The sequence below is a fragment of the Budorcas taxicolor genome, chromosome 5 (genome assembly GCF_023091745.1).
Source record: "Budorcas taxicolor isolate Tak-1 chromosome 5, Takin1.1, whole genome shotgun sequence".
Lineage (NCBI taxonomy): Eukaryota > Metazoa > Chordata > Mammalia > Artiodactyla > Bovidae > Budorcas > Budorcas taxicolor.
In genome coordinates this window covers 59,173,535-59,198,661 of record NC_068914.1, presented here as the reverse complement: position 1 = coordinate 59,198,661, position 25,127 = coordinate 59,173,535, and positions in this window count along the sequence as shown.

The window sequence follows — 25,127 nt, the reverse complement described above, 5'->3', positions numbered from 1 at the left end:
GGAAATAAACAAATGGTATTTGGACTTTAAAAAAATGATGCTTAAGATAGATTTTTTAAAAATTAAAGATGTACTTAGGTATAAGCCTAACAAATTATGGGTAGGATCTTTAAGTGGAAGCTACAAAATGCTGATGAAAGAAAGAAAGGAATATCTAAATTAAGGCTAAGATTCTGTGTTCATGGACTGGAAGACTAAATACTGTTAAGATGTCAGTTTTGCACAAATTTGTCTATAGATCAATGCAATCTCATTAAAAATCCCAGTGAGCTTTCTTATTGCTATTGACTTGATTCCAAAGTTTACATGGAATGGTACAGACATAGAATAGCATACGTGGTACTGGAGAAGAAAAGACTTCCATCTACCTGATATTAAGGTTTATTATAAACCTACAGCAAGCCTTCACTAAATCTCCTTTGCTTCTTTGTCAAAGATGAATCAACTTTATTATTGTACGTCTTTTTTTCTGTGCCCTCTATTTTTTCCATTAATCTGTGTATTCATTTTTTAATCAGTATCACACTATCTTAATTACTGTAGTTTTACTTAGCCATAAAAAAAAAAAAGATTTAAATTCTGCCATTTACAGCAACATGGATGAACTCAGAGAATGTTCAGTTCAGTTGCTCAGTCATGTCTGAATCTTTGCAACCCCATGGACTGCAAGACGCCAGGCTTCCCTGTCCATCACCAATTCCCAAAGCTTGCTCTAACTCATGTCCATCAAGTTGGTGATGCCATCCAACCACCTCATCCTCTGTCATCCCCTTCTCCTCCCGCCTTCAGTCTTTCCCAGCATCAGGGTCTTTTCCAGTGAGTCAGTTCTTCACATTAGGTGGCTTATGCTTAGTGAAATGAGTCAGACAGAAAAAGACAAATCAGTATATCACTTGCATGTGGAATCTAAAAAACAATACCCAAAAATGTACATAGAACACATAAAAATACTCACAGATATAGGAAACAAGCTAGTGGTTACCACAAATGGGAGGGGGAGGGGAAGTTAGAAAGAGGAAATTAAGAGACATAAACTACCATGTGTAAAAAAATAGATAAGCATCAAGGATATATTGCAGCCATGAAGTTAAAAGACGCTTACTTCTTGGAATAAAAGTTATGACCAACCTAGACAGCATATTGAAAAGCAGAGACATTACACTGCCGACTAAGGTCCGTCTAGTCAAGGCTATGGTTTTTCCTGTGGTCATGTATGGATGTGAGAGTTGGACTGTGAGGAAAGCTGAGCGCCGAAGAATTGATGCTTCTGAACTGTGGTGTTGGAGAAGACTCTTGAGAGTCCCTTGGACTGCAAGGAGATCCAACCAGTCCATTCTAAAGGAGATCAGCCCTGGGTGTTCTTTGGAAGGAATGATGCTAAAGCTGAAACTCCAGTACTTTGGCCCCCTCATGTGAAGAGCTGACTCATTGGAAAAGACCCTGATGCTGGGAGGGATTGGGGGCAGGAGGAGAAGGGGACGACAGAGGATGAGATGGCTGGATGGCATCACCGACTCGATGGACGTGAGTAAGTGAACTCCGGGAGATGGTGATGGACAGGGAGGCCTGGCTTGCTGCAATTCATGGGGTCGCAAAGAGTCAGACATGAGTGAGCGACTGAATTGAACTGAAGGATATATTGTATAGCACAGGGAGCTATAGCCCTTAACTTGTAATAACTTTTAAAGGAATATTATCTATAAAAAGGCAGATTCTTTACCAGCTGAGCCACAATGGAAGCCCATCTATAAAAAGAGTAAACCACTATGCTGTATATCTGAAACTAATATAATGCTGCAAATTAATTATACTTCAATAAAAATACATTAAGTAATAAAGCAACACATGATACTTGGTAAAAAATAAAATGAGCAAAAACCCATAGAACTTTGTAATACAGCTGTTTCTTCTAATTCTATGAGATTTTATATACTATACATTCACAGGCACATACATGTTCATATATTATATGTCCTACAAAAGAACATAATAGAATAGAAATACGTCAGTAGTCATAATAAGTGCAAACATATCAACTTGCAAGGGTGTAAGTAAAGTCTAAAATCGGATGTTAAAAGTATCCAGCTAGTCCTAATCTAAAAGGCACAAATGAAATACAATTATATTAAAAGATTAAAAAAAAGATTTTCCAGGTACTTAGTAACCAAAAGAAATCTGGCAAAGCAAAAATAATATATACTTTAAGTAATAAGCAGTAATAGGGCTAAGGCTAATAAATATTCCTATAGAATGATAAAAGAGATATTCTGAACTATTCTGAACAGTCTAGTGTTTACTTGGTTTTTGTGTCCTTCAAAATTCATATGTTAAAAACCTAATCCCAGTGGAGGTTGAGCCTTTGGGAGGTAGTTATAAGAGGGGAAACATCATAAATGGAACAAGTGACCATATAAGAAGAGGCCAGAGAACTGGGGAACTCAATTTTTACCATATGAACATACAGCTAGAAGACACCCTTCTTTGCAAATCAGGAAGAAGGCACTTACCAAGAACACAACTATGCTGACATCCTGAACTTGGATTTCCAGACTCCATATCTGTGAGAAATAAATTCTTGTTGTCTAAGCCACCCAGCTTATGGTAACTTGTTACAGCACTATGAGCTAAAAAAAATAGTATAGTAATTATAATACAAAGAAAACTATAAAGTACCTGTGAATAAACCTTTCAAATGATGCATGAGATTTAATGAAGTAACTCATTAAATTTTATTGGCTAACAGGCACCAAAGAAGAAATATATATAAAATAAAAGCTTTTCCACATATATAAGTTATATACTTGGCTTATGGATGGGTAAAACTAAATATAGCAAAGATGTTCTTTTTCCCCAATATAACTCACAGTTTCAATGAAATTCCAATTTTGCACCATGATATGTTATATGCTAAGCCAAGCCAAAAATTCACATAGAGAATTAAAGGGCTCAAAATAGAATATTTGAAGTAGTAGGAGGAGACAGGATATTAAAATCCATTATAAAATTGCACTGACTATAAAAATACTGTTAAAAGTCTACAAAGTAAAACAGCTATTTTTATAGAACTGTGTGTATGTGTGTGTGTGTGTGTGTGTGTGTGTGTGTTTATGATGTACTATTTAAGCAATATCACTGGAGGAAAAAAAGCTCTTCACATCAAAAGAGTGATAAACATAGATTTGTACCTTACACCATAACTTAAGATATACTCTGGTATATTAAATATTGTATTAGTTATCTGTAGCTGCTGTAACAAAGTGCCACAACTGGGTGGATTAAAATAGAAATTTATTACCTCACAGTTCTGGAGTTTAGAAATCAAAAATCAAAATGTTAGCAGGACCATGCTCCCTCTGAGGCCCTGGGTAGATTGCTTCCTTGTTTCCTTCTAGTTTCTGGTGAAAGTGTGTGTTAGTCCCTCAGTCCTGTCTGATTCTCTCTGACACCATGGACGATAGCCTGCCAGGCTCCTCTGTCCATGGGATTTCTCAGGCAAGAATACTGGGGTGGGTTGCCATTTCCTTCTCCAGGGGACCTTCCCAACCTAGGAATTGAAGCCAGGTCTCCTGCATTGCAGGCAGATTCTTCGCCATCTAAGCCATCAGGAAAGCCCTGATTTCTGGTGGTTACCATCAGTCATTGGCATTTCTTGGCTGGCAACTGAATCAATCTGATCTCTGTCTCTTTTGTCATATACCATTGTCCTGTCTCTGTCTTAGTATGCAAATTTCCTGCTTATGACACTAGGCATTTTGGATGAAAACCCTGTTCTAGTAAGGCCTAATTTTAACTTAAATAATTGCATCTACAATGAGCCTATTTATAAATAAGATCATATGCTCAGGTAGTGGAGTTAATAAGACTTTAGGGTATCTTTTTGAGACACCCAACTCAACCTGTAACAATCCACTTCTGCCCACCCCTCAATAATACATTGTCTTCCCATGTGCAAAATACATCCACATCATATGAACCTCTCTCAGTGTTAAGCATTCCAATATCAACTCTAAGTGCAAACTTTCATTTAAATATCATGAACCTGAAGTCCCAAGTCTCATAATCAAAATCATTTAAATGAATTATGGGTGATACTCAGGGTATGATTAATCCTGGAGCAAAATTCCCCTCTATCTATGAACCTCTGACTAGACAAGCAGTCAATTTCCAAAATACAATGGTGGAAACATATAGCACAGATATCCACACTGCAAAAGGAAGAAGCTTTTGGAAGGAATAAAGAGATTACAGATATGAACAGGTCCAAAATCCAGCAATGCAAATTACACTAGATCTCAAGACCTGTGGTGCCATACCCTGTTGTCTGGGCCCACTGGGGCAACCCTGCCCCTCAGCGCTCTCCCAGGCCTGCGCCTTCTGTCCTGAGGTGGCAGTAGGAGCCCTGCCTGCCTTTGCATTCTGGTCTTCCCTTTCATTGTTCTTCCCTCATTCCTTCTCACCTCTCTCCTTTCAGACCATGAAGGCATTGTTTCTATTAATAAAGGATTTTCAAAACCTTTGGTCTTCCATACAATACTCAGGGATCCAAGCCATCAAACAAGAACTGTCCTCCTCAAATATTTCCTGGATAATCTCCTCTTTTTTCCTGGCTTATGCGGAGATGGTTGATTAGATTCATAAGTTACCTCCCTAACCTCTTCAGTAAGTGACTGTCCAGGCTTCCCTTGGTTTTATTCAAATAGGTTGTGAATTTTTAAATCAAGTGCTGGTTGCTTTTTGCTTAAAAATTCATCTTTCAATTTATCTTTCCTCTTGAGTTTTACCAAAAACAGCAAAGAGAGACATATGCACTTTCAGAAACACTTTCCTTGGACATTTCCTCAGGTAAATATTCAAGTTGATCGCTTACAAATTCCACTTGCCACAAAAACTACATATACAATTCAACCAAGACCTGTCACTTTATGATAAGAATTACATCTCCTTCAGTTTCCAAAAACATATTCTTAAATTCTATTCTAGACTGTACCTGAAACACCTTTAACATTCACATTTCTGGTAACATTCTGTTCATGATGATACATGTGGTCTATAAGACAACAGAAGCTTTCTCTTCAGCTCTTCTCACTTTTTTTTCAGAGCCCTTACCTGAAGTGCCTTTAAAGTCATATCGGTCAGTACCTTGAGGCCATCTATATTTTCCTATAGTGTACCTCAAAATTCTCCTATACTCTACCCATTATCCAATTCTAAAGCTACTTTCATAGTTTTAGGTAGTTATAACAGTAGCAGCCCACTTTCCAGTACCAAAATTTGTATTAGTTTTCTAGGGCTTCCATAACAAATGACCATAACTAGATGGCTTAAAAGAGAACTTTATGCTCTCACAATTCTGGAGGTTAGAATTTCAGAATCAGGGTGTCAACAAGACCATGAGCCCTCTGAAATTCTGAATAGAACTCTACCTTGCCTTTTCACAGCTTCTTGTGGTGACCTTCACTCTTTGGCATTCTTTTGCTCACAGCTGCATCCTTATATGGCATCTCTGTCTCTGTGTTCAAATCTCCATATTCTTATAAGGACACCAGTCATACAGGATAAAGAGTCTATCCTATTCCAGTATGATTTCACTTTAACTTAACTAATTCCATCTGTAACAATCCTATTTCCAAATTAAATCACACATAAGTTAGGAGTTCAGTCTCTTTTTCAGGGAGACACAATTTAACTCATAACAAATATATATATTTGTAAAGCAAGACTACAAAATAACTTGGAAGAAAATATAGAAATGCTTTTGAGCATTGTGGTGCATTAAGATTTTTTAAAAGACCAAAATTCAAAACTAATAAATTCGACTACACTGCAATTATATACTTCTGTGGAAATGATTAATTAGCCATGTGACAGTGAAATCTTCATACTTAGGAAAATATTTAGAACTCATATTGCCAAGACAGGAATAGAAATTTTTTATGTAAAAATATTAAAAAAACCCCTACATATTGATAAAAATTAATTGTTAAAGATAAAATGCATAAATATGAGGAGTGAATTCATAGTAGGTGTTGAAAATCAGTAGAAATCTGGAAATTCATTTTTAATACATCCTAATTAACCACTCATTAGACTGGCAAAAAAGAAAGCAAAGTAAAATTTAGCACAATATATTGTTGGTATGGATGTGAGAGACAGGAAATTATCAGTACAGCTAAGAGGAGTATAAATGGTTACATCACCTTGAAACAATTTAAGAGTACTTTATAAACTTTTCTTATAACTATCTCATCATTTGACTCACTACATCAGTTAGCTGTTACCATCATATCATGATGATAAGCCACTGTTTAAAAACCACTATGTAATAAACTACTCGAAAACTCATTGATTCAAAGCCACAGTGTTTTTATTCTCTTGGGTCTGTGGGTCAGCTAAGACATGCTTTTTAAAGGTGTTAGTAGAGCACAAGTGAATAATTAGTACATGCATAGTGACACTTAATGGTTTTGGCTTAGAATCAATACATTATCACTTTCATCCACATGCTATTGACCAAAGCCAATCCCAAAGTCAAAGGGAAAAGTGCTCTTTGACTTGTTATGGAGGAGACAAACATATATCAAGGGGCATGGAAACAGGGACAAGTGAAGAATCTTAGCCAATAACTTGATTAAATGTATTTTCTTGGTCACATATATTCAGGAGCGTATTACATGTCAAACATGCCCACACTCATCCCAATACCCTAATCTAATCACAGCATGAGGCCTGAAACCTAAAATCTTGAGATCTATATCAATATCAACTTTGGACTAGTTCTTCATGATCCAAAGATTTATGAACAAGAAAGAAAACATCCCCTCAACATACAATAGTCAAACAAGAAAAGGATATTGTCAATAGAAAATGTGTATTTAGATAATTTGAGACACACAAGACTCACTCCTTCATTTGCTCATAACCATTCTGAAATCCACCTGGATAAATGATGCCAGATCTCCGTAACTGTGGGGTAAGATATGCATTTTACTAGACACTGATTCTGCTCCCCATGACTGCTTTGCTATTCTAACAGTCTCCTTGTATTTGCCCTAGGGACATCCTTACTTTTCCATCATTGTCCTTGGCCATTTCTAGAGAGATTTGTAAAACATGTTTTTGTTTTTTTTTTGAGATTAAAAACTTTTCCCATCCTTCTTTATACTTCTTCATAGCTGTAGAAAGTTGGGGACCAAGAGAACTTTTCTCATCTTGAACTATCTCAATTAAGGTTTGCTGTAACTTAACAAAATGTATTTCTCTTAAAAACTTCAAGGATTTTCTGTATATTTGGTTCCAGTCAAGTATCTTTGCCACATTCTATCCCCATAATTCTTTTGGAGACATCAATTTCAATTAGAAGTCTTTAAGTACATATTTCTTGAGCAAAACCATGAAGTTATGTCTGTTATAAGTTCTTTCACCCAGATGAAAAGAACTCCTAGTTTTCAGGTATTTTATAAAAAGTGACTCCCCTTCTTTTGATTTTTTTCTTTGACCCCAGGTTGTATCTTAATTTGAGAATCTTTTATTGACAGGAGAGTTGTGGAACAAGATATTGCTTTTTTTTTTTTCTATCCAAAGTTTTGGGCTCTCTATATTACATCTAAATTCTGCCTGAAATCTGTCCAGTTGTTTCTGAGCTTATCCATTTCTTTGGTAGCTTATATGAAGCAACAACCTCAAACTTTTTGCCTAGAGGCTATCTTGGCACAAGCTCATTGAATACATTTTCTTTTTTTAAATAAACATATGATAGTTTTACCAAATGTTTCACGACCACATAACATTGATTATAATCATAAATTGAAGATAATATAAAAGTATGACACACTTAAAAATATTTGATAAAATATCATATCCATTCCTGAATAAAATAATTAACAGAACAGCATAAAAGGAAACACAAACACATACACACTTTATATGTTGATTTACATTGAATCTATCTTGCAGCAACAAAAATTATAGTACCATTCTGCAGCATTCTTCCAAATTGTGCTATCATCAAAAATGTCAATGCCAGAAAATAGATTTTTAAAAAATATTAAGCTAGACAATATCATGAGATTTGATCTATAGAAATATTCCCAAGTTTTAAAGATGTAAAACAGAATATACTTGAACAATTTTAAGCAACTCTATTTAGACATATACAAAGAAATATGAAATGTGGCTATGCAGTTTAAAAATGCTGTGTCTTACATTTGTATTCTTTCTTTGTGTGTGAATTTGGCAAAAATCTGATTGTAAACTTTAGTAATAACTGTATGGAATCTAAGGGAATATAAATGTCATACACATATTTTTAAGAGTTAGGCTCTGAAACAAATGTGTTTTGAATGGTATACTGCACAGAGCACTTGTAAATAGCTAAATCTCACTAGGCATAGCCAATAGAGGAATTTCTCTTTCATAAACATTGAAAGAAGCAACACCTTCAAAACAAAGAATTTATTTATATGTGATTTCATGAACAGTTCAACCAAATTAAAATGCATACATTACATATAAGTTTAGGTCATACTGTGAAATTAGTTTACTTAAAAATTTTTTGGAACATTTGCTAAACATAGTAACTAATAATTCAAAACAATTACTGAAATTTATAGGTCCATGGATAAGAATAAAAGTTAAAACATTTTCAGAAAATCAAACTGTCTATTTTTTTTATTGTGGTTATCATCTTTTAAACCTCTTTTTCTGGGCATCTCTTTTATTATACTGACTAAAATTATAGAGTATCTTGAAAATAAATACAATAAAAATTTATAAACTTTCACATCATTTGCACTTTTTTGCATACTTGCTATGTTTACCTTGCTTAACAGCAGAGGAGCCACCATCCAGCTAACTTCCTGTTAAGCTTTGCCAATAGAGGGCTCTAGAAGGCAATTAGAAGACAGGAAAAAGAAAAAATATATATCTGAATTCCAAATGCATTTGCTTGTGGTTTCTGTCAGCAAAGCCACACAAAGGCCCTTCAGATGGAGGTGACAGTTTCCAGTTTTCAGCTTTTGTCTGTTTTTGCAGCATTCGCAGGAATGAGACCCATCATTCTCTTCCTCCAAACTCAATGATATGAAAACAACCCGATTAGAAAAGTAAAGAAAAAGATCTGAACAGACACCTCACTGACGTAGATATGCAGACTGTAAATATGCAAATGAAGAGTTCAATATCATATATCAGAGAATTACAAATTAAAACAATAATGAGAAACTCGTGTATACCTATTCAGTTCAGTTCAGTCGCTCAGTTGTGTCTGACTCTTGCTACGTATGGACTGCAGCATGCCAGGCCTCCCTGTCCATCACCATCTCCCGGAGCTTACTCAAACTCATGTCCATTGAGTCGGTGATGCCATCCAACCATCTAATCCTCTGTTGTCCCCTTCTCCTCCTGCCCCCAATCCCTCCCAGCATCAGTCTTTTCCAATGAGTCAACTCTTTGCATGAGGTGGCCAAAGTACTGGAGTTTCAGCTTCAGCATCATTCCTTCCAAAGAAATCCCAGGGTTGATCTGCTTCAGAACGGACTGGTTGGATGTCCTTGCAGTCCAAGGGACTCTCAAGAGTCTTCTCCAACACCACAGTTCAAAGCATCAATTCTTTGGCACTCAGCTTTATTTATTAGAAAGAGTAAAAATCCAAAACACTAATGACAGCATGTTCCAAAGATATGGAGCAATGGGAACTTTTAGTCCTTGCTAGTGAAAATACAAATAATATAACCACTTTGGAAGACATTTTAGAAGATTCTTAAAAAGCCAAACATTGGCTTAACATATGATCCAGCAATTATAGTCCAATGTATTTATACAAATGAATTGAAAACTTATGTCTACACAAAAACCTGTACGGGGATGTTTACAGCAGCTTTATTCATAATTGCCTTAAATTGAAAGAAACCAAGATATCCTTGAATAGGCAAGCATGTAAACAAACTCTTCTACATTCCTGTCAAGGCCACAAAAAGACAGGAAATATCTAAATGCATATGGCTTAATGAAAAGAACCAGTTTAAAAAGACCATCTATTGAAGGAGTCTAACTATATGACCATTTTGAAAATATAAAAATTTTAGAGATTACTGGAAATATCAGTGGCTATCAGAGATTTTGGAGTAGAGATGGTGAGATGAATGAATTGAACTTGCTTATTTAACACTTTATTCTAACTCATTTAGATAATATACCTTTTCAACTGATGCATCATGTCTTCAAATGTCTGTTTTGGGGTTTCCCAGGTAGCTCAGTGGTAGAGAATTCACCTGCCACTTACTGCCGAGTAGGCAGGAGACTTACTGCCTTCAATATTCTTGCCTGAAAAAATCTCATGTACAGAGGAATCTGGCAGGATACAGTCCATGGGGCTTCAAAGTGTCAGATATGACTGAGCATGCAAGCATCCAATGTCTGCTTTATCTTTTATTCAAATCAATATTCTACAGGATGGGCAATAATCTGAACACAGTGTTGAAGGGATAGCTTTTAATTGGCTCTTGATTTGTCTTATTCCATGACACAAAAAGCTACTTGCTTTCTTTATTAATTAAAAAAAAAGACCTTTATTTTAGCTATGTTGTGACAACTGAACAGCATGGAAGACTATTTAGACTATCAGCTTTGCTTTGCTTATAATTAATCCCAAATTTCTTAAACCATTCACTCTCAGTTCAACTTAAATATGGGTATTTTAGTGTAAGTTCACTTTTTTAAAAATAATCTGCACTAGGGGACTTAAAAATAATCTCCTGTTTGTGTTATACGAACAAAAGTATCACTTTCAGTGAAAAAGAAGAAAGATGCAATGATATATAAAATCAGCTAAGATTTCCATAAAGATTTACTTAATTTATTAAAGTATATGATAAAAAAAAACCAAAATATACAGCATAAGTGTACATTCAGTTCAGTTCAGTTGCTCAGTTGTGTCCGACTCTTTGCGATCCCATGAACCACAGCCCACCAGGCCTCCCTGTCCATCATCAACTCCAGGAGTCCACCCAAACCCATGTCCATCAAGTCGATGATGCCATTCAACCATCTCATCCTCTGTCGTCCCCTTCTCCTCCTGCCCTCAATCTTTCCCAGCATCAGGGTCTTTTCAAATGAGTCAGCTCTTCGCATTGGGTGGCCAAAAGTATTGGAGTTTCAGCTTCAATATCAGTCATTCCAATGAATATTCAGGACTGATTTCCTTTAGGATTGACTGGTTGGATCTCCTTGCAGTCCAAGGGACTCTCAAGAGTCTTCTCCAACACCACAGTTCAAAAGCATCAATTCTTTGGTGCTCAGCTTTATAGTCCAAATCTCACATCCATACATGACCACTGGAAAAACCATAGCCTTGACTAGATGGATCATTGTTGACAAAGTAATGTCTCTGCTTTTCAATATGCTGTCTAGGTTGGTCATAACTTTCCTTCCAAGGAGTAAGTGTCTTTTAATTTTATGGCTTTTAATTTCATATGCAAGTGTACATTTCATAAATATATAAAGGATCTCACTGATCTCTTGTAAATTTGTTGAACAAACTGTTTATTGTTTTTTAATGACTTCTTTCAAAATCTTAGATTTACAGCTGCCAAAGAAATTATAAGTAGAAAAGTAATACCTCTGAAGATTCATATTATGTAAGGATATATATCCCTATATAAGGTTTTGTACCACATTAAACAAAATTTCTGGTTTAAATTCATCAAAATCACCTCAAATAAAAATTTAAATAATGCTATATTTATGTTATTTCTACCTTTAAACTTTATCTCTAAAGCCTTTAGGGAAGCCTTTGTGGAATGCACCAATGGTCAATTAACATATGGCAAAGGAGGCAAGAATATACGATGGAGAAAAGATATTATCTTCAATAAGTGGTGCTGGAAAAACTGGACAATTACATGTAAAAGAATGAAACCAGAACACTCCCTAACACCACACACACACACAAATAACTCAAAATGTCTTAAAGATCTGAATGGAAAAGCTAGACTCTGTAAAACTATTAGAGGAAAACATAGGCAGAACACTCTTTGCCATAAATCACAATCTTTTTTGATCCATCTCCTAGATTAATGAAAATAAAAATGAACAAATTGAACCTATTTAAATGTAAAAGTTTTGCACAGCAAAGGAAATCATAAGATGAAAAGACAACACTTAGAATGAAAGTCAAGTGGGCTATTTGGAAGCATCATTATAAATAAAGCTAGTGGAGGTGATGGAACTTCAGTTGGGCTATTTCCAGTACTAAAAGATGATGCTGTGCAAATGCTGTGCTCAATATACCAACAAATTTGGAAAACTCAACAGTGGCCACAGGACTGTAAAAGGTCAGCTTTCATTCCAATACCAAAGAAAAGCAATGCAAGAGAATGTTCCAACTACCTCACAACTGTACTCATTTCACATGCTAGCAAAGTAATGCTCACAATTCTCCAAGCTAGGCTACAACAGTACGTGAACTGAGTACTTCCAGATGTTCAGGCTGGATTTAGAATAAGCAGAGGAACCAGAGATCAAATTGCCAACATCCGTTGGATCATAGAAAAACCTAGAGAGTTCCAGGAAATATTTATTTCTGTTTCATATACTACCCTAAAGCCTTTTACTATGTGGATCACAACAAACTGGAAAATTCTTAAAGAGATGGGAATACCAGGCCACCTTACCTGGCCTCCTGAGAAATCTGTATGGAAGTCAAGAGTCAACAGTTAGAACCAGAGATGGAAAAACAGACTGGTTCTAAATTGGGAAAGGAGTACATCAAGACTATATACTATCACCCTGCTTATTTAACTTACATGCAGAGTGCATCATGAGAAATGTTGGGCTGGATAAAGCACAAGCTGGAATCAAGACTGCTGGGAGAAATAACAATAACATCAGATATGAAAATGACACTAATTTATGGAAGAAAATGAAGAAGAACTAAAGAGCCTCTTGATGAAGGTGAAAGAGGAGAATGAAAAAGCTGGCCTAAAATTCAACATTCAAAAAATGAAGATCATGGCATCTGGTCCCATAACTTCATGGAAAATAGATGGAGGAACAATGGAAACAGTGACAGACTTTATATTCTTGGGCTCCAAAATCACTGCAGATTGGACTTCAGTCAAGAAATTAAAAGACACTTGTTCCTTGGAAGAAAATCTATTACCAACCCAGACAGCATATTAAAAAGCAGAGACATGAATCAGCCATAGATAAGGCTGTCTAGGTTGGTCATAGATTTTCTTCCAAGGAGTGAGCATCTTTTAATTTCTTGACTGCAGTCACCATCTGCAGTGACTTTGGAGCCCAAGAAAATAAAGTCTGTCACTGCATACATGCTGATGTTTGACAGAAAACAGCAAAATTCTGTAAAGCAATTATCCTTCAATAAAAAAAATAAATTAAAAAAAAAAAAGCAGAGACATTACTTTGCCTGCAAAGGTCCATCTAGTCAAAGCTATGATTTTTCCAGTAGTCATGTGTGTATGTGATAGTTGGACAATAAAGAAAGCTGAGTGCCAAAGAATTGGTGATTTGACCCATGGTTTAAGAGAAGACTCTTGAGAGTGCCTTGGATGCAAGGAGATCCAACCTGTCAATCCTAAAGGAAATCAATTATGAATAGTCATTGGAAGGACTGAAGCTGAAGGTGAAGCTCCAATACTTTGGCCACCTGATGTGAAGAGCCAACTCATTAGAAAAGACTCTGATGTTGGGAAAGATTGAGGTCAGGAAGAAAAGGGGATGACAGAAGATGAGATGGTTGGATGGCATCACCAACTTGATGGACATGAGTTTGAGCAAGCTCTGGGAGATGGTGAAGAACTGGGAAGCCTGGTGTGCTGTAGTTCAGGGGGTCACAAAGAGTAGGATGTGACTGAGTGACTGAGCAATAACAACAAAAGAATGGGAGAAAATATTTGTAACAAAGCAACTGATAAGGGATTAATCTCCTAAATACAGAAACAGCTCATGTAGCTCAATATAATAGTAATAGGTTCAAAATAATAGTAGGTTCAAAATAATAATAGGTTTAAAATGTAAACAGACATTTCCCCAAGAACATATGCACATACCCAACACATGAAAAGACACTCAACATCACTAATTATTAGAGAAATGCAAATCAAAACTCCAATGTGGTATCATCTCACACCAGTCAGAATTTTGTTTTTTAGTTTCTAAGTTGTGTCCAAATGTTTTGAAATCCCATATACTGGAGCCAAGCAGGCTCTTCTGTCCTTGGGATTTTCCAGCAAGTATCCTTGCAGTATCCAGCTAGAATACTGGAGTGAGTTGCCATTTCCTTCTCCAATCAGTCAGAATGGCCATCACCAAAAATCTCCAACCAAACATGCTGGTGTTGGTGTGGAGAAATGGAAACCTTCTTACACTGTTGCTGGGAATGTAAATTGATATAGTCAGTATGGAGAACAGTATTGAGGTTTCTTAAAAAACTGAAAATAGAACTACTGCTTGACCTGGACATATGCTAAGAGAAAGCCGTAATTCAAAAAGACACATGCACTCTAATATTCATTGAAGCACTATTTACAATAGCTAGGATATGCAAGCAATCTAAATGTCCATCAATAGAAGAATGGGTAAAGAAGATGTATCACATATATATGATGGAATATTATTTATCTGTGAAAAGGAATTAAATTGTGCCATTTACAGAGATACAGGTGGACCTAGAGAATCTCACACAGTGAAGATGTCAGAAAGAGAAAAACAAAGATTTCATATTAACACATATATGTAGACTTTAGAAAAAAAATTATATAGATAATCGTATTTGCAAAGTAGAAACAGAGATTCAGATGTAGAACTAATATATGGATACTAAGGGGGAAAGGCAAGGGGCGGGGGGATGAATTGGGAGACTGGCGCTGACATATATATACTACTATGTACACAACAGATAACTAAGGAAAACCTACTGGATAGCACAGGGAACTCTACTTGGTTCTCTATAGTAGCCTAAATGGGAAGGAAATCTAAAAAAGAGGGTATATACATATCAGCTGAAACTGATATGACAGTGTAAAGCAACTATACTCAAAAAAAAAAAAAAACCTTTGGAAAAAAACAACTATTATTGATGCTGAGATTTACAAACATTAACAATAAAATTATCTTTAGAATTTATATACAATATAAAGTTTCTTACAGCTTGGCTGCCAGTATGTACTCCCTGATGTAAATTCCTACACAAAATGCATTAGCTCTGTTTCCCCAAGAAGTAGATAGCCAGATGCAATGAGACATGTAAAGATTTATCGAGGAAAACTACTGTGGAGAATAGAGAGGAAGTTGGATAAACTGCAGACCACAGTGCATATCTGCCTTATGAAGGACAATGAGGAGGAAGGAGGATGAGTAGGAAAACTCTCACATGATAGTACAGTTCTGAGAAAATTTTGTCCAGGGTTATGGTGAGTGCCTGAGTCAAATTCACTCTCCAGAGCAATCTGGCTTCTCACAGGAAATGTTCAGTGCCAGGATCCTGGTCTACTCAGTAATTAGCTGGGAGCAGCTCTGCAGAAAGATGGCTTTGTCATAGATGTGGAACAGCAGTAGCTGGGACTGCTGGCCAACTACATGCTTCCCAAAGCAGGAGATCTGAGGGGCTCATTTCCATGGCTATTCCTCATCATGTATTACATAGGAGGATTTTCTTTCCTGTAGAGGAGGATCTTTATGATTCCTCTGAAATGATGGTTTAACTTCCTTTTCTTTGGTGAAGAACTTGAATAGTGTTTGTTGCTTCTTTATTTCACAGGTGGACAGTTTTTTCATTGTAAAGTACTGAACTAGAATGCCATGGAATAATTCCATCTATGTTTGGGTGCTTAAGATTTATCTCTATTATTTGTTTGAACTTTTGAGTGAACAATTTTCTTCCTTCCTGCTCTACTGATCCTTGTATTCCCATCTTCCTGGTAATCTGCTTAGCTCCAGAGTTCCCCTTTATTTTATCCTAATTAATATGACTACAATATTGGGCAGAGAAAATTACTACAATGGTTAAGATCAGATGCCTTCTGTTTCTTTTGTGTTTAATAGATGATGTTATATAAGATATAACAATTATATAATTATATGAATGTATGATTTTCATATAATAAATATAAATCATATAAATATAAAAATTATATGATTTTTATTTAATATAATATAATTTATTATAGATAATTTTTACATCAAAACTAGGATGAAAACCTTAAAAAGTGGTTATATAACTGAATTATACACACCTTGCTTTCCTCCAGCTTCCCTCCGTGGATCAGACAGTAAAGAATCTTTCTGCAATGCAGGAGACCCGGGTTCAATCCCTGGGTTGGGAAGATTCCCTGGAGAAGGAAATGGCAACGCACTCCAGTATTCTTGACAGGAAAATCCCATGGACAGAACAACCTGGCGGGCTACAGTCCATGGGGTTTGCAAAGAGTCAGACTGAACTGGGTCACTAACACTTTGACTTTTGTTTTCCTCCAACTGTGTCTAAAAATAAAATGCATTTTCCAAGAGAAGTAATCCTTGTTGTAATCTAAAACTTGGTTGTATTGATATTTAAAGATCTCTGGATTTATTAATAATGCATGACCTTTATTTTTCATTGTTTTGATTGCCATAAGATTATGAGAGTTGCTGTTAATTTCTTATATGCTTGTAAACTGGAAAAAGGAACCATATAACTCCTCTTCTATGAAATATGTTTTATCCAATTTGAAAATGTGGCTGCAGTGTAATTTACTTATAGCTGGGTGATTTGTAATTATTTATCAGTTGGGAACTTTCCACATTTATTAAAGCAATATATTTAATAAATTCTCAACAAATTCTGTATTGGGAAGGATATGGATAATTTTCTACCCAGTGAAAATTAGATATCTTCATCTTAGGAAACACTTTATCTAAAGTTAAAATATAATTTTGACTTATGCTTTTCTTAATATTTCTTTATTAAGTATCTTAGGCTAATCCTCATTATAATTTTGTTCCAAGTTTGTCTGCTTTTAAATCAGTAAAATCAGCAGTAATCAACTGTAATTGTTTTTGTATTTTTATATGTATTAGTTGTGATGATATATGATCTAACTTCAAATCTGTTTTCCCTTTTACATAAAGTCATGTTTAAATTTTAGCATTATAAAATTCTAATTTCCTTTACAATGAACAATAACTGAGTATAATTCAACTATTAAGATGTAGGGAAAGAAATGTATAAAATTCAGGATGATTTCATTAAAGTGCAACTTGGGTGGTTTTCTTTTCGATTGGCTAAAACATAGATGTGAGGCTAGAACATCCAACTTGAACTTGAGGGAATACAAGGTTTGCCCAGTGGAGCAAATAAAGTTATATCTTTTATGACTTTGTGGAACATAGCCTTTAATATCAGCTCTGAAGTTATCTTTTCTCTCAACAAATAGTAATGAATTAGAAGCAAATATATTTTATTCTCCTATCTTCATTTTCATTTTGTATACCTATCTTCAACATGTCTATCAGAATAAATATTGATTAAAAGTACAGACTTTGAGCCAGACTTCTAAAATTAATTTCTGCTTCTAACATGGAATAACTATAAAAACTTGGGCAAGATATTATACCTGCTGTGTCTCAGGTTTCTCACTGAAAAAGTAAAGTTAACACTAATATCCAGCTCATTAAATTGGTGTAAATATTTAAAATACTGCTTTGCACATATTAGTTTCTTCTTTCTCTTCCTCCCCCATCCTCTTCTTTCTCTTCATTCTTATTTTTATTCAGCAGTTGTTTTCAAAATATATTGGCATACAAAATGATCAAATTTATAATATGAAGAATATATAGATGACATAAATTTTGATAACTTCTATTAACTACTTTGGGTATTTCTAGTTATTCATTTATTTAGTTATTCAAGGAATACTTATTGAAAAAGGAAAATTAAATTGGAAAAATAATTATCTTGTACTAATTTGTTAGAGTTTTACAAAGAAAATAAGAGCTTTTTCTTATTAATATGTTTTGCAATTTCAGCAATGAATAAATATATATATGCATAAATATGTAACACAACATTAAAAGACTGTGCATGTATTTTAAATCGAATTTTTATTCAATTACATTATGTTTTTTGCTACCACACTCTTATGCCAGAAATAATATAATTCAGCTCAGTTCAGATGATCAGTCATGTTTAACTCTTTGCGACCCCATGAAAGGCAGCACATCAGGCCAACCTGTCCATCACCAACTCCCGGAGTTTACTTAAACTCATGTTCATCGAGTTGGTGATGCCATCTCATCCTCTGTCATCTCCTTCTCCTCCTGCCCCAAATCACTCCCAGCATCAGGGTCTTTTACAATGAGTCAACTCTTCGCATGAGGTGGCCAAGTATTGGAGTTTCAGCTGTAGCATCAGTCCCTCCAATGAACACCCAGGACTGGTCTCCTTTAGAATGGACTGGCTGGATCTCCTTGCAGTCCAAGGGACTCTCAAGAGTCTTCTCCAACACCACAGTTCAATAGCATCAATTCTTCGGCACTCAGCTTTCTTCACAGTCCAACTCTCACAACCATACACGACCACTAGAAAAACTATAGCCTTGACTAGATGGACCTTTGTTGGCAAAGTAATATCTCTGCTTTTCAATATGCTGTCAAGGATGGTCATAACTTTACTTTAAAGAAGTAAATGTCTTTTAATTTCATGGTTGCAGTCACCATCTGCAGTGATTTTGGAGCCCAGAAAAATAAAGTCAGCCACTTCCAATGTTTTCCCATTCATTTGCTATGAAGTGATGGGACCAGATGTCATGATCTTCGTTTTCTGAATGTTGAGCTTTAAGCCAACTTTTTCACTCTCCTCTTTCACTTTCATCAAGAGGCTCTTTAGTTCCTCTTTAATCTCTGTAATAATAGTGGTGTCATCTGCCTCAATATCTGAGGTTATTGATATTACTCCCAGCAATCTTCATTCAAGCCTGTGCTTCCTCCAGCCCAGCATTTCTTATGATGTACTCTGCATATAAGTCAAGTAAGCAGGGTGACAATATACAGCCTTGACGTACTCCTTTTCCTATTTGGAACCAGTCTGCTGTTCAATGTCCAGTTCTAACTGTTGCTTCCTGACCTGCATACAGATTTCTCAAGAGGCAGGTCAGGTGGTCTGGTATTCCCATCTCTTTCAGAATTTTCCACAGTTTATTGTGACCCACACAGTCAAAGGCTTTGGCATAGTCAATAAAGCAGAAATAGATGTTTTTCTGGAACTCTCTCGCTTTTTGCATGATCCAGAGGATGTTGGCAATTTGATCTTTAGTTCCTCTGCCTTTTCTAAAACCAGCTTGAACATCTGGAAGTTCAATGTTCACGTATTTATGAAGCCTGGCTTGGAGAATTTTGAGCATTACTTTACTAGCATGTGAGATGAGTGCAATTGTGTGGTAGTTTGAGCACTCTTTGGCGTTGCCTTTCTTTGGGATTGAAATGAAAACTGAACTTTTCTAGTCCTGTGGCCACTGCTGAGTTTTCAAGATTTGCTGGCATATTGAGTGCAGCACTTTCATAGCTTCATCTTTCAGGATTTGAAATAGCACAACTGGAATTCCAACACTTCCGCTAGCTTTGTTCATAGTGATGCTTCCTAAGGCCCACTTGACTTCACATTCCAGGATGTCTGGTTCTAGGTGAATGATCACATCATCATGATTATCTGGGTTGTGAAGATCTTTTTTGTACAGTTCTTCCATGTATTCTTGCCACCTCTTCTTAATATCTCCTACTTCTGTTAGGTCCCTACAATTTCTGTCCTTTATTAAGCCCATCTCTGCATAAAATGTTCCCTTGGTATCTCTAACTTTCTTGAAGAGATCTCTAGTCTTTCCTATTCTACTGTTTTCCTTTATTTCTTTTCATTGATCACTGAGGAATGCTTTTTTATCTCTCTTTGCTATTCTTGTAACACCGTATTCAAATGAGAATGTCTTTCCTTTTCTCCTTTGCTTTTCACTTCCCTTCTTTTCATAGCTATTTGTAAGGCCACCTCAGACAACCATATTGCTTTTTTGCATTTCTTTTTCTTGGGGATGATCTGATTCCTCTCTCCTGTACAATGTCATGAACATCTGTCCATAGTTCATCAGGCATTCTGTCTAACAGATCTAATCCCTTAAATCTATTTCTCACTTCCACTGTAGAGTCATAAGGGATTTGATTCAGGTCATACTTAAATGATCTAGTGGTTTTCCCCACTTTCTTCAATTTCAGTCTGAATTTGGTAATAAGGAGTTCATGATCTGAGCCACAGTCAGCTCCCGGTATTGTTTTTGCTGACTGTATAGAGCTTCCCCATCTTTGGCTACAGAGAATATAATCAATCTGATTTTGCTGTCGACCATCTGGTGATGTTCATGTTGTAGAGTCTTCTCCTGTGTTGTTGGAAGAGGGTGTTTGCTATGACCAGTGCGTTCTCTTGGCAGAACTCTATTAGACTTTGCCCTGCTTCATTCTGTATTCCAAGGCCAAATTTGCCTATTACTCCAGGTGTTTCTTGACTTTCTATTTTAGCATTCCAGTCCCCTATAATGAAAAGGATATCTTTTTTTAAGTGTTAGTTCTAGTAGGTCTTGTAGGTCTTCATAGAACTGTTCAACTTCAGCTTCTTAAGCATTACTGGTTGGGGCATAGACTTGGATTATCATGATATTGAATGGTTTGTCTTGGAAACAAATTGGTTATATGTTAAATTTTAAAATAAAAGAGAAAGCTTTAGAATCTAAATTGACAATAGTCTGGACTTTTAAAAATGTAGGGCTTCTGGTTTAACTTAGTCATAGCCTATTTGGATGTCTTATTTATTTAAAATTCAGAAAACACAGCTGTTAGAGAAGTGCCTTCTTCACTTCACTCCTTAAGGACATACTGCTTGTCACACGTCTTGTCAGAATTACTCTTTCAAGCCATTATGGGATATATCCTCGCTTTTGTACTTTTAAGTGTATTTTATTTTTTAATCAGACCTTCAACAGGTAGACATATTTGTTTTTACTTTTATAATAATGTATCCCTAAAATATAGATATGATGCATGATACAAAGTAATGTACTTTTAAGAATAGTATTATACATTATTAAAATTATTATTCCTAGATTTTAAAAATATCATTATAAAGCAATTAGATTTTTTCATATTACAGAGGAAACCTAGTTGTGATCAAGTATATACAAAAGCACAAATCATATTTTATTTGAAGTATATAGTTTTATTGTAGTGCATATGAAATAACTTGTTTGAAATAACTAAGATGAGAAGGAAAGCATCTTATTGGCCAGTCTGTGCATATTTCCTTATCATGCTTAAAAAGTGGCTTGAAAATGCTTTATTGACAATCTATGGGAAATTTGGTCCCATCACTTCATGGCAAATAGATGGGGAAACAGTGGAAACAGTGGCAGACTTTATTTTTCTGGGCTCTAAAATCACTGCAGACGGTGACTGAAACCATGAAATTAAAAGATGCTTACTCATTGGAAGGAAGGTTATGACCAACCTCAACAGCATATTGAAAAGCAGAGACATTACTTTGCCAACAAAGGTCCGTCTAGTCACAGCTATGGTTTTTCCAGTGGTCATGTATGGATGTGAGAGTTGGACTGTGAAGAAAGCTGAGCACCAAAGAATTGATGCTATTGAACTGTGGTGTTTGGAGAAGACTCTTGAGAGTCCCTTGGACTGCAAGGAGATCCAGCCAGTCCATCCTAAAGGAGATCAGTCCTGGGTGTTCTTTGGAAGGAATGATGCTAAAGCTGAAACTCCAGTACTTTGGCCACCTCATGCCAAGAGTTGACTCATTGGAAAAGACTCTGATGCTGGGAGGGGTTGGGCATGGGAGGAAAAGGGGATGACAGAAGATGAGATAGCTGGATGGCATCACCAACTCGAGGGACGTGAGTTTGAGTGAACTCTGGGAGATGGTGATGGACAGGGAGGCCTGGCGTGCTGCAATCCATGGAGATGCAAAGAGTTGGACACGACTGAGTGACTGAACTGAACTCATGGCAAATTTCATGTAAAAAATTAATATTAAACTGATGGTTAAAGATACAAAAGAATGAAAACACTGCTCTACACATTCAAAGATTAGATCATTTATTTTTTCTATTCTTCTGTTTCTCTCTCAATTAAACTAAACTTTCAAAACCTGTTCCTCCTAAAAGAGAGAGAGAGAAAAAAAGATGGCCCTATAAATAAACCCATTCAATAGTTACATTACAAAAAAAGAAAAATGAAAAAAAGTCAAGGTGCAGCAACTTCTGGATTAAAATGGAGTCAATTTCTTCTACTTTATACTATTCCCAAAGCAGGAGACACATGAAAATTCATTAAAAGTACTAAATCTAAGACACACACACACACACACAAATGCCAGCAATTGTGATAAATATCAACTAAATATAAATTACATTTATAAAAGCCTACAGGAAATTTATGAAACAACTGCAGCCCTGTATGACTGAAAGAGAAGGTGGGCTAATGAGTTGTTTTCTACCACTTGCCTTGATTCAGAGAAATACAGTTATGTCAAACAAAAAACTTGCACTCTCTCCTCTTTACTGTTGCTAATCTTAATAAAGACTGTTCAAGGTGACTTTTGTAGTCTTGCCTCAAACACCACTTTTACAGTTTTCAGAGAATGCAATTCTTACAAATTAATATGGCAGAAAATATCAAGTTTAGTGATATCACATTGCATCTTGCAAAGGGTAAAATTTAACAACAAATTTCTGTAGAAATATAAGAGGTGGGAAAAATCTGGATTGAAAGGTGTGATCAGGGTTGCACAAACTCACTCTGTCTACCTTTCAGAGCTGGAGACTCAGGCAGTGAGGAAAGGAGATAATCATTTTTGGTGCAACAGACACTTTAGAAACTGTGTTGCATATTACCCAGCTTTCCATGAATATGTCTGAAAAAGGCTTTAACCTTACTTAAGAGCATGGTGAGTGAAGCCAAAAACGAACAACAAAATAGATAACTCCTATGAACTCTATGCCATTCCATAAGCATGTGACTTGACAATATTTCTTATGGATAAAATTATAAAGGGTAAAGGGAAGTCAAGGGCTTCCCTGGTGGCTCGGAGGTTAAAGTGTCTGCCTGCAATGCGGGAGACCCAGGTTCAATCCCTGGGTCAGGAAGATCCCCTGGAGAAGGAAATGGGAACCCACTCCAGTATTCTTGCCTGGAGAATCCCATGGGCAGACGAGCCTGATGGGCTATAGTTCATGGGGTCGCAAAGAGTCAGACACGACTGAGCGACTTCACTTCACTTCACTTCACTTTGCGACTAAGCATAGCGATTAAGCTTAGTGAGCCGGTACCCTGCATCCGAGATCAGGGGCGGTGGCCGGGAGGAGCTACCCCACGTCGGAGGCCAGTGGTGGCCGGGAGGAGACACCCCATGTCTGAAGTCAGGGGCGGCTGGGAGAAGCCACCTCGCGCCGAGGCCAGGGGCGGTGACCCAGAGAAGCCACCCTGAGCCAAGGCCAGGGGCGGTGACCCTGAGAAGCCACCCCGAGCCCAAGGCCAGGGGTGGCAGCTGGGAGAAGCCACCCACCCAAGGCCAGGGCCAGCGGCTGGGAGGAGCGGTGGCTGCGCAGGCACAGGAGGGCCTAGAGGAGCTATCCCACTTTGAAGGTCAGGAACGGTGGCAGTAAGGAGATACCCCTCCTCCAAGGTAAGGATCAGCAGCAGTGAAGAGATACCCCATGCCCAAGATAAGAGAAACCCAAGTAAGATGGTAGGTGTTGCAAGAGGGCATCAGAGGGCACACACACTGAAACCATACTCACAGAAAACTAGTCAATCTAATCACACTAGGACTACAGCCTTGTCTAACTCAATGAAACCAAGCCATGCCTGTGGAGCAACCCAAGACGGGTGGGTCATGGTGGAGAAGTCTGACAGAGCCTGGTCCACTGGAGAAGGGAATGGCAAACCACTTCAGTATTCTTGCCTTGAGAACCCCATGAACAGTATGAAAAGGCAAAATAATAGGATACCAAAAGAGGAACTCCCCAGGTCATTAGGTGCCCAATATGCTACTGGAGATCAGTGGAGAAATAACTCCAGAAAGAATGAAGGGATGGAGCCAAAGCAAAAACATTACCCAGTTGTGGATGTGACTGGTGATAGAAGCAAGGTCCGATGCTGTAAAGAGCAATATTGCATAGGAACCTGGAATGCCAGGTCCATGAATCAAGGCAGTGGACCAAATTGGAAGTGGTCAAACAATTGATGGCAAGGGTGAACATCGACATTCTAGGAATCAGTGAACTAAAATGGACTGGAATGGGTGAATTTAACTCAGATGACCATTATATCTACTACTGTGGGCAGGAATCCCTCAGAAGAAATGGAGTAGCCATCATGGTCAACAAGAGTCTGAAATGCAGTACTTGGATGCAATATCAAAAACGACAGAATATCACAGTTATCCAAGTCTATGCCCCAACCAGTAATGCTGAAGAAACTGAAGTTGAATGGTTTTATGAAGACCTACAAGACCTACTAGAACTAACACCCCAAAGAGGTGTCCTTCATTATAGGGTTTGCAATGCAAAAGTAGGAAGTCAAGAAATACCTGGAGTAACAGGCAAATTTGGCATTGGAATGCAGAATGAAGCAGGGCGAAGACTAATAGAGTTTTGCCAAGAAAATGCACTGGTCATAGCAAACACCCTCTTCCAACACCACAAGAGAAGACTCTACACATGGACGTCACCAGATGGTCAACACCGAAATCAGATTGATTATATTATTTGCAGCCAAAGATGGAGAAGCTCTATACAGTCAACAAAAACAAGACCAGGAGCTGACTGTGGCTCAGATCATGAACTCCTTATTACCAAATTCAGACTCAAATTGAAGAAAGTAGGGAAAACCACTAAACCATTCAGGTATGACCTAAATAAAATCCCTTATGATTATACAATGGAAGTGAGAAATAGATTTAAGGGCCTAGATCTGATAGATAGAGTGCCTGATGAACTATGAACAGAGGTTCATGACACTGTACAGGAGACAGGAATCAAGACCATCCCTAAGAAAAAGAAATGCAAAAAAGCAAAATGGCTGTCTGG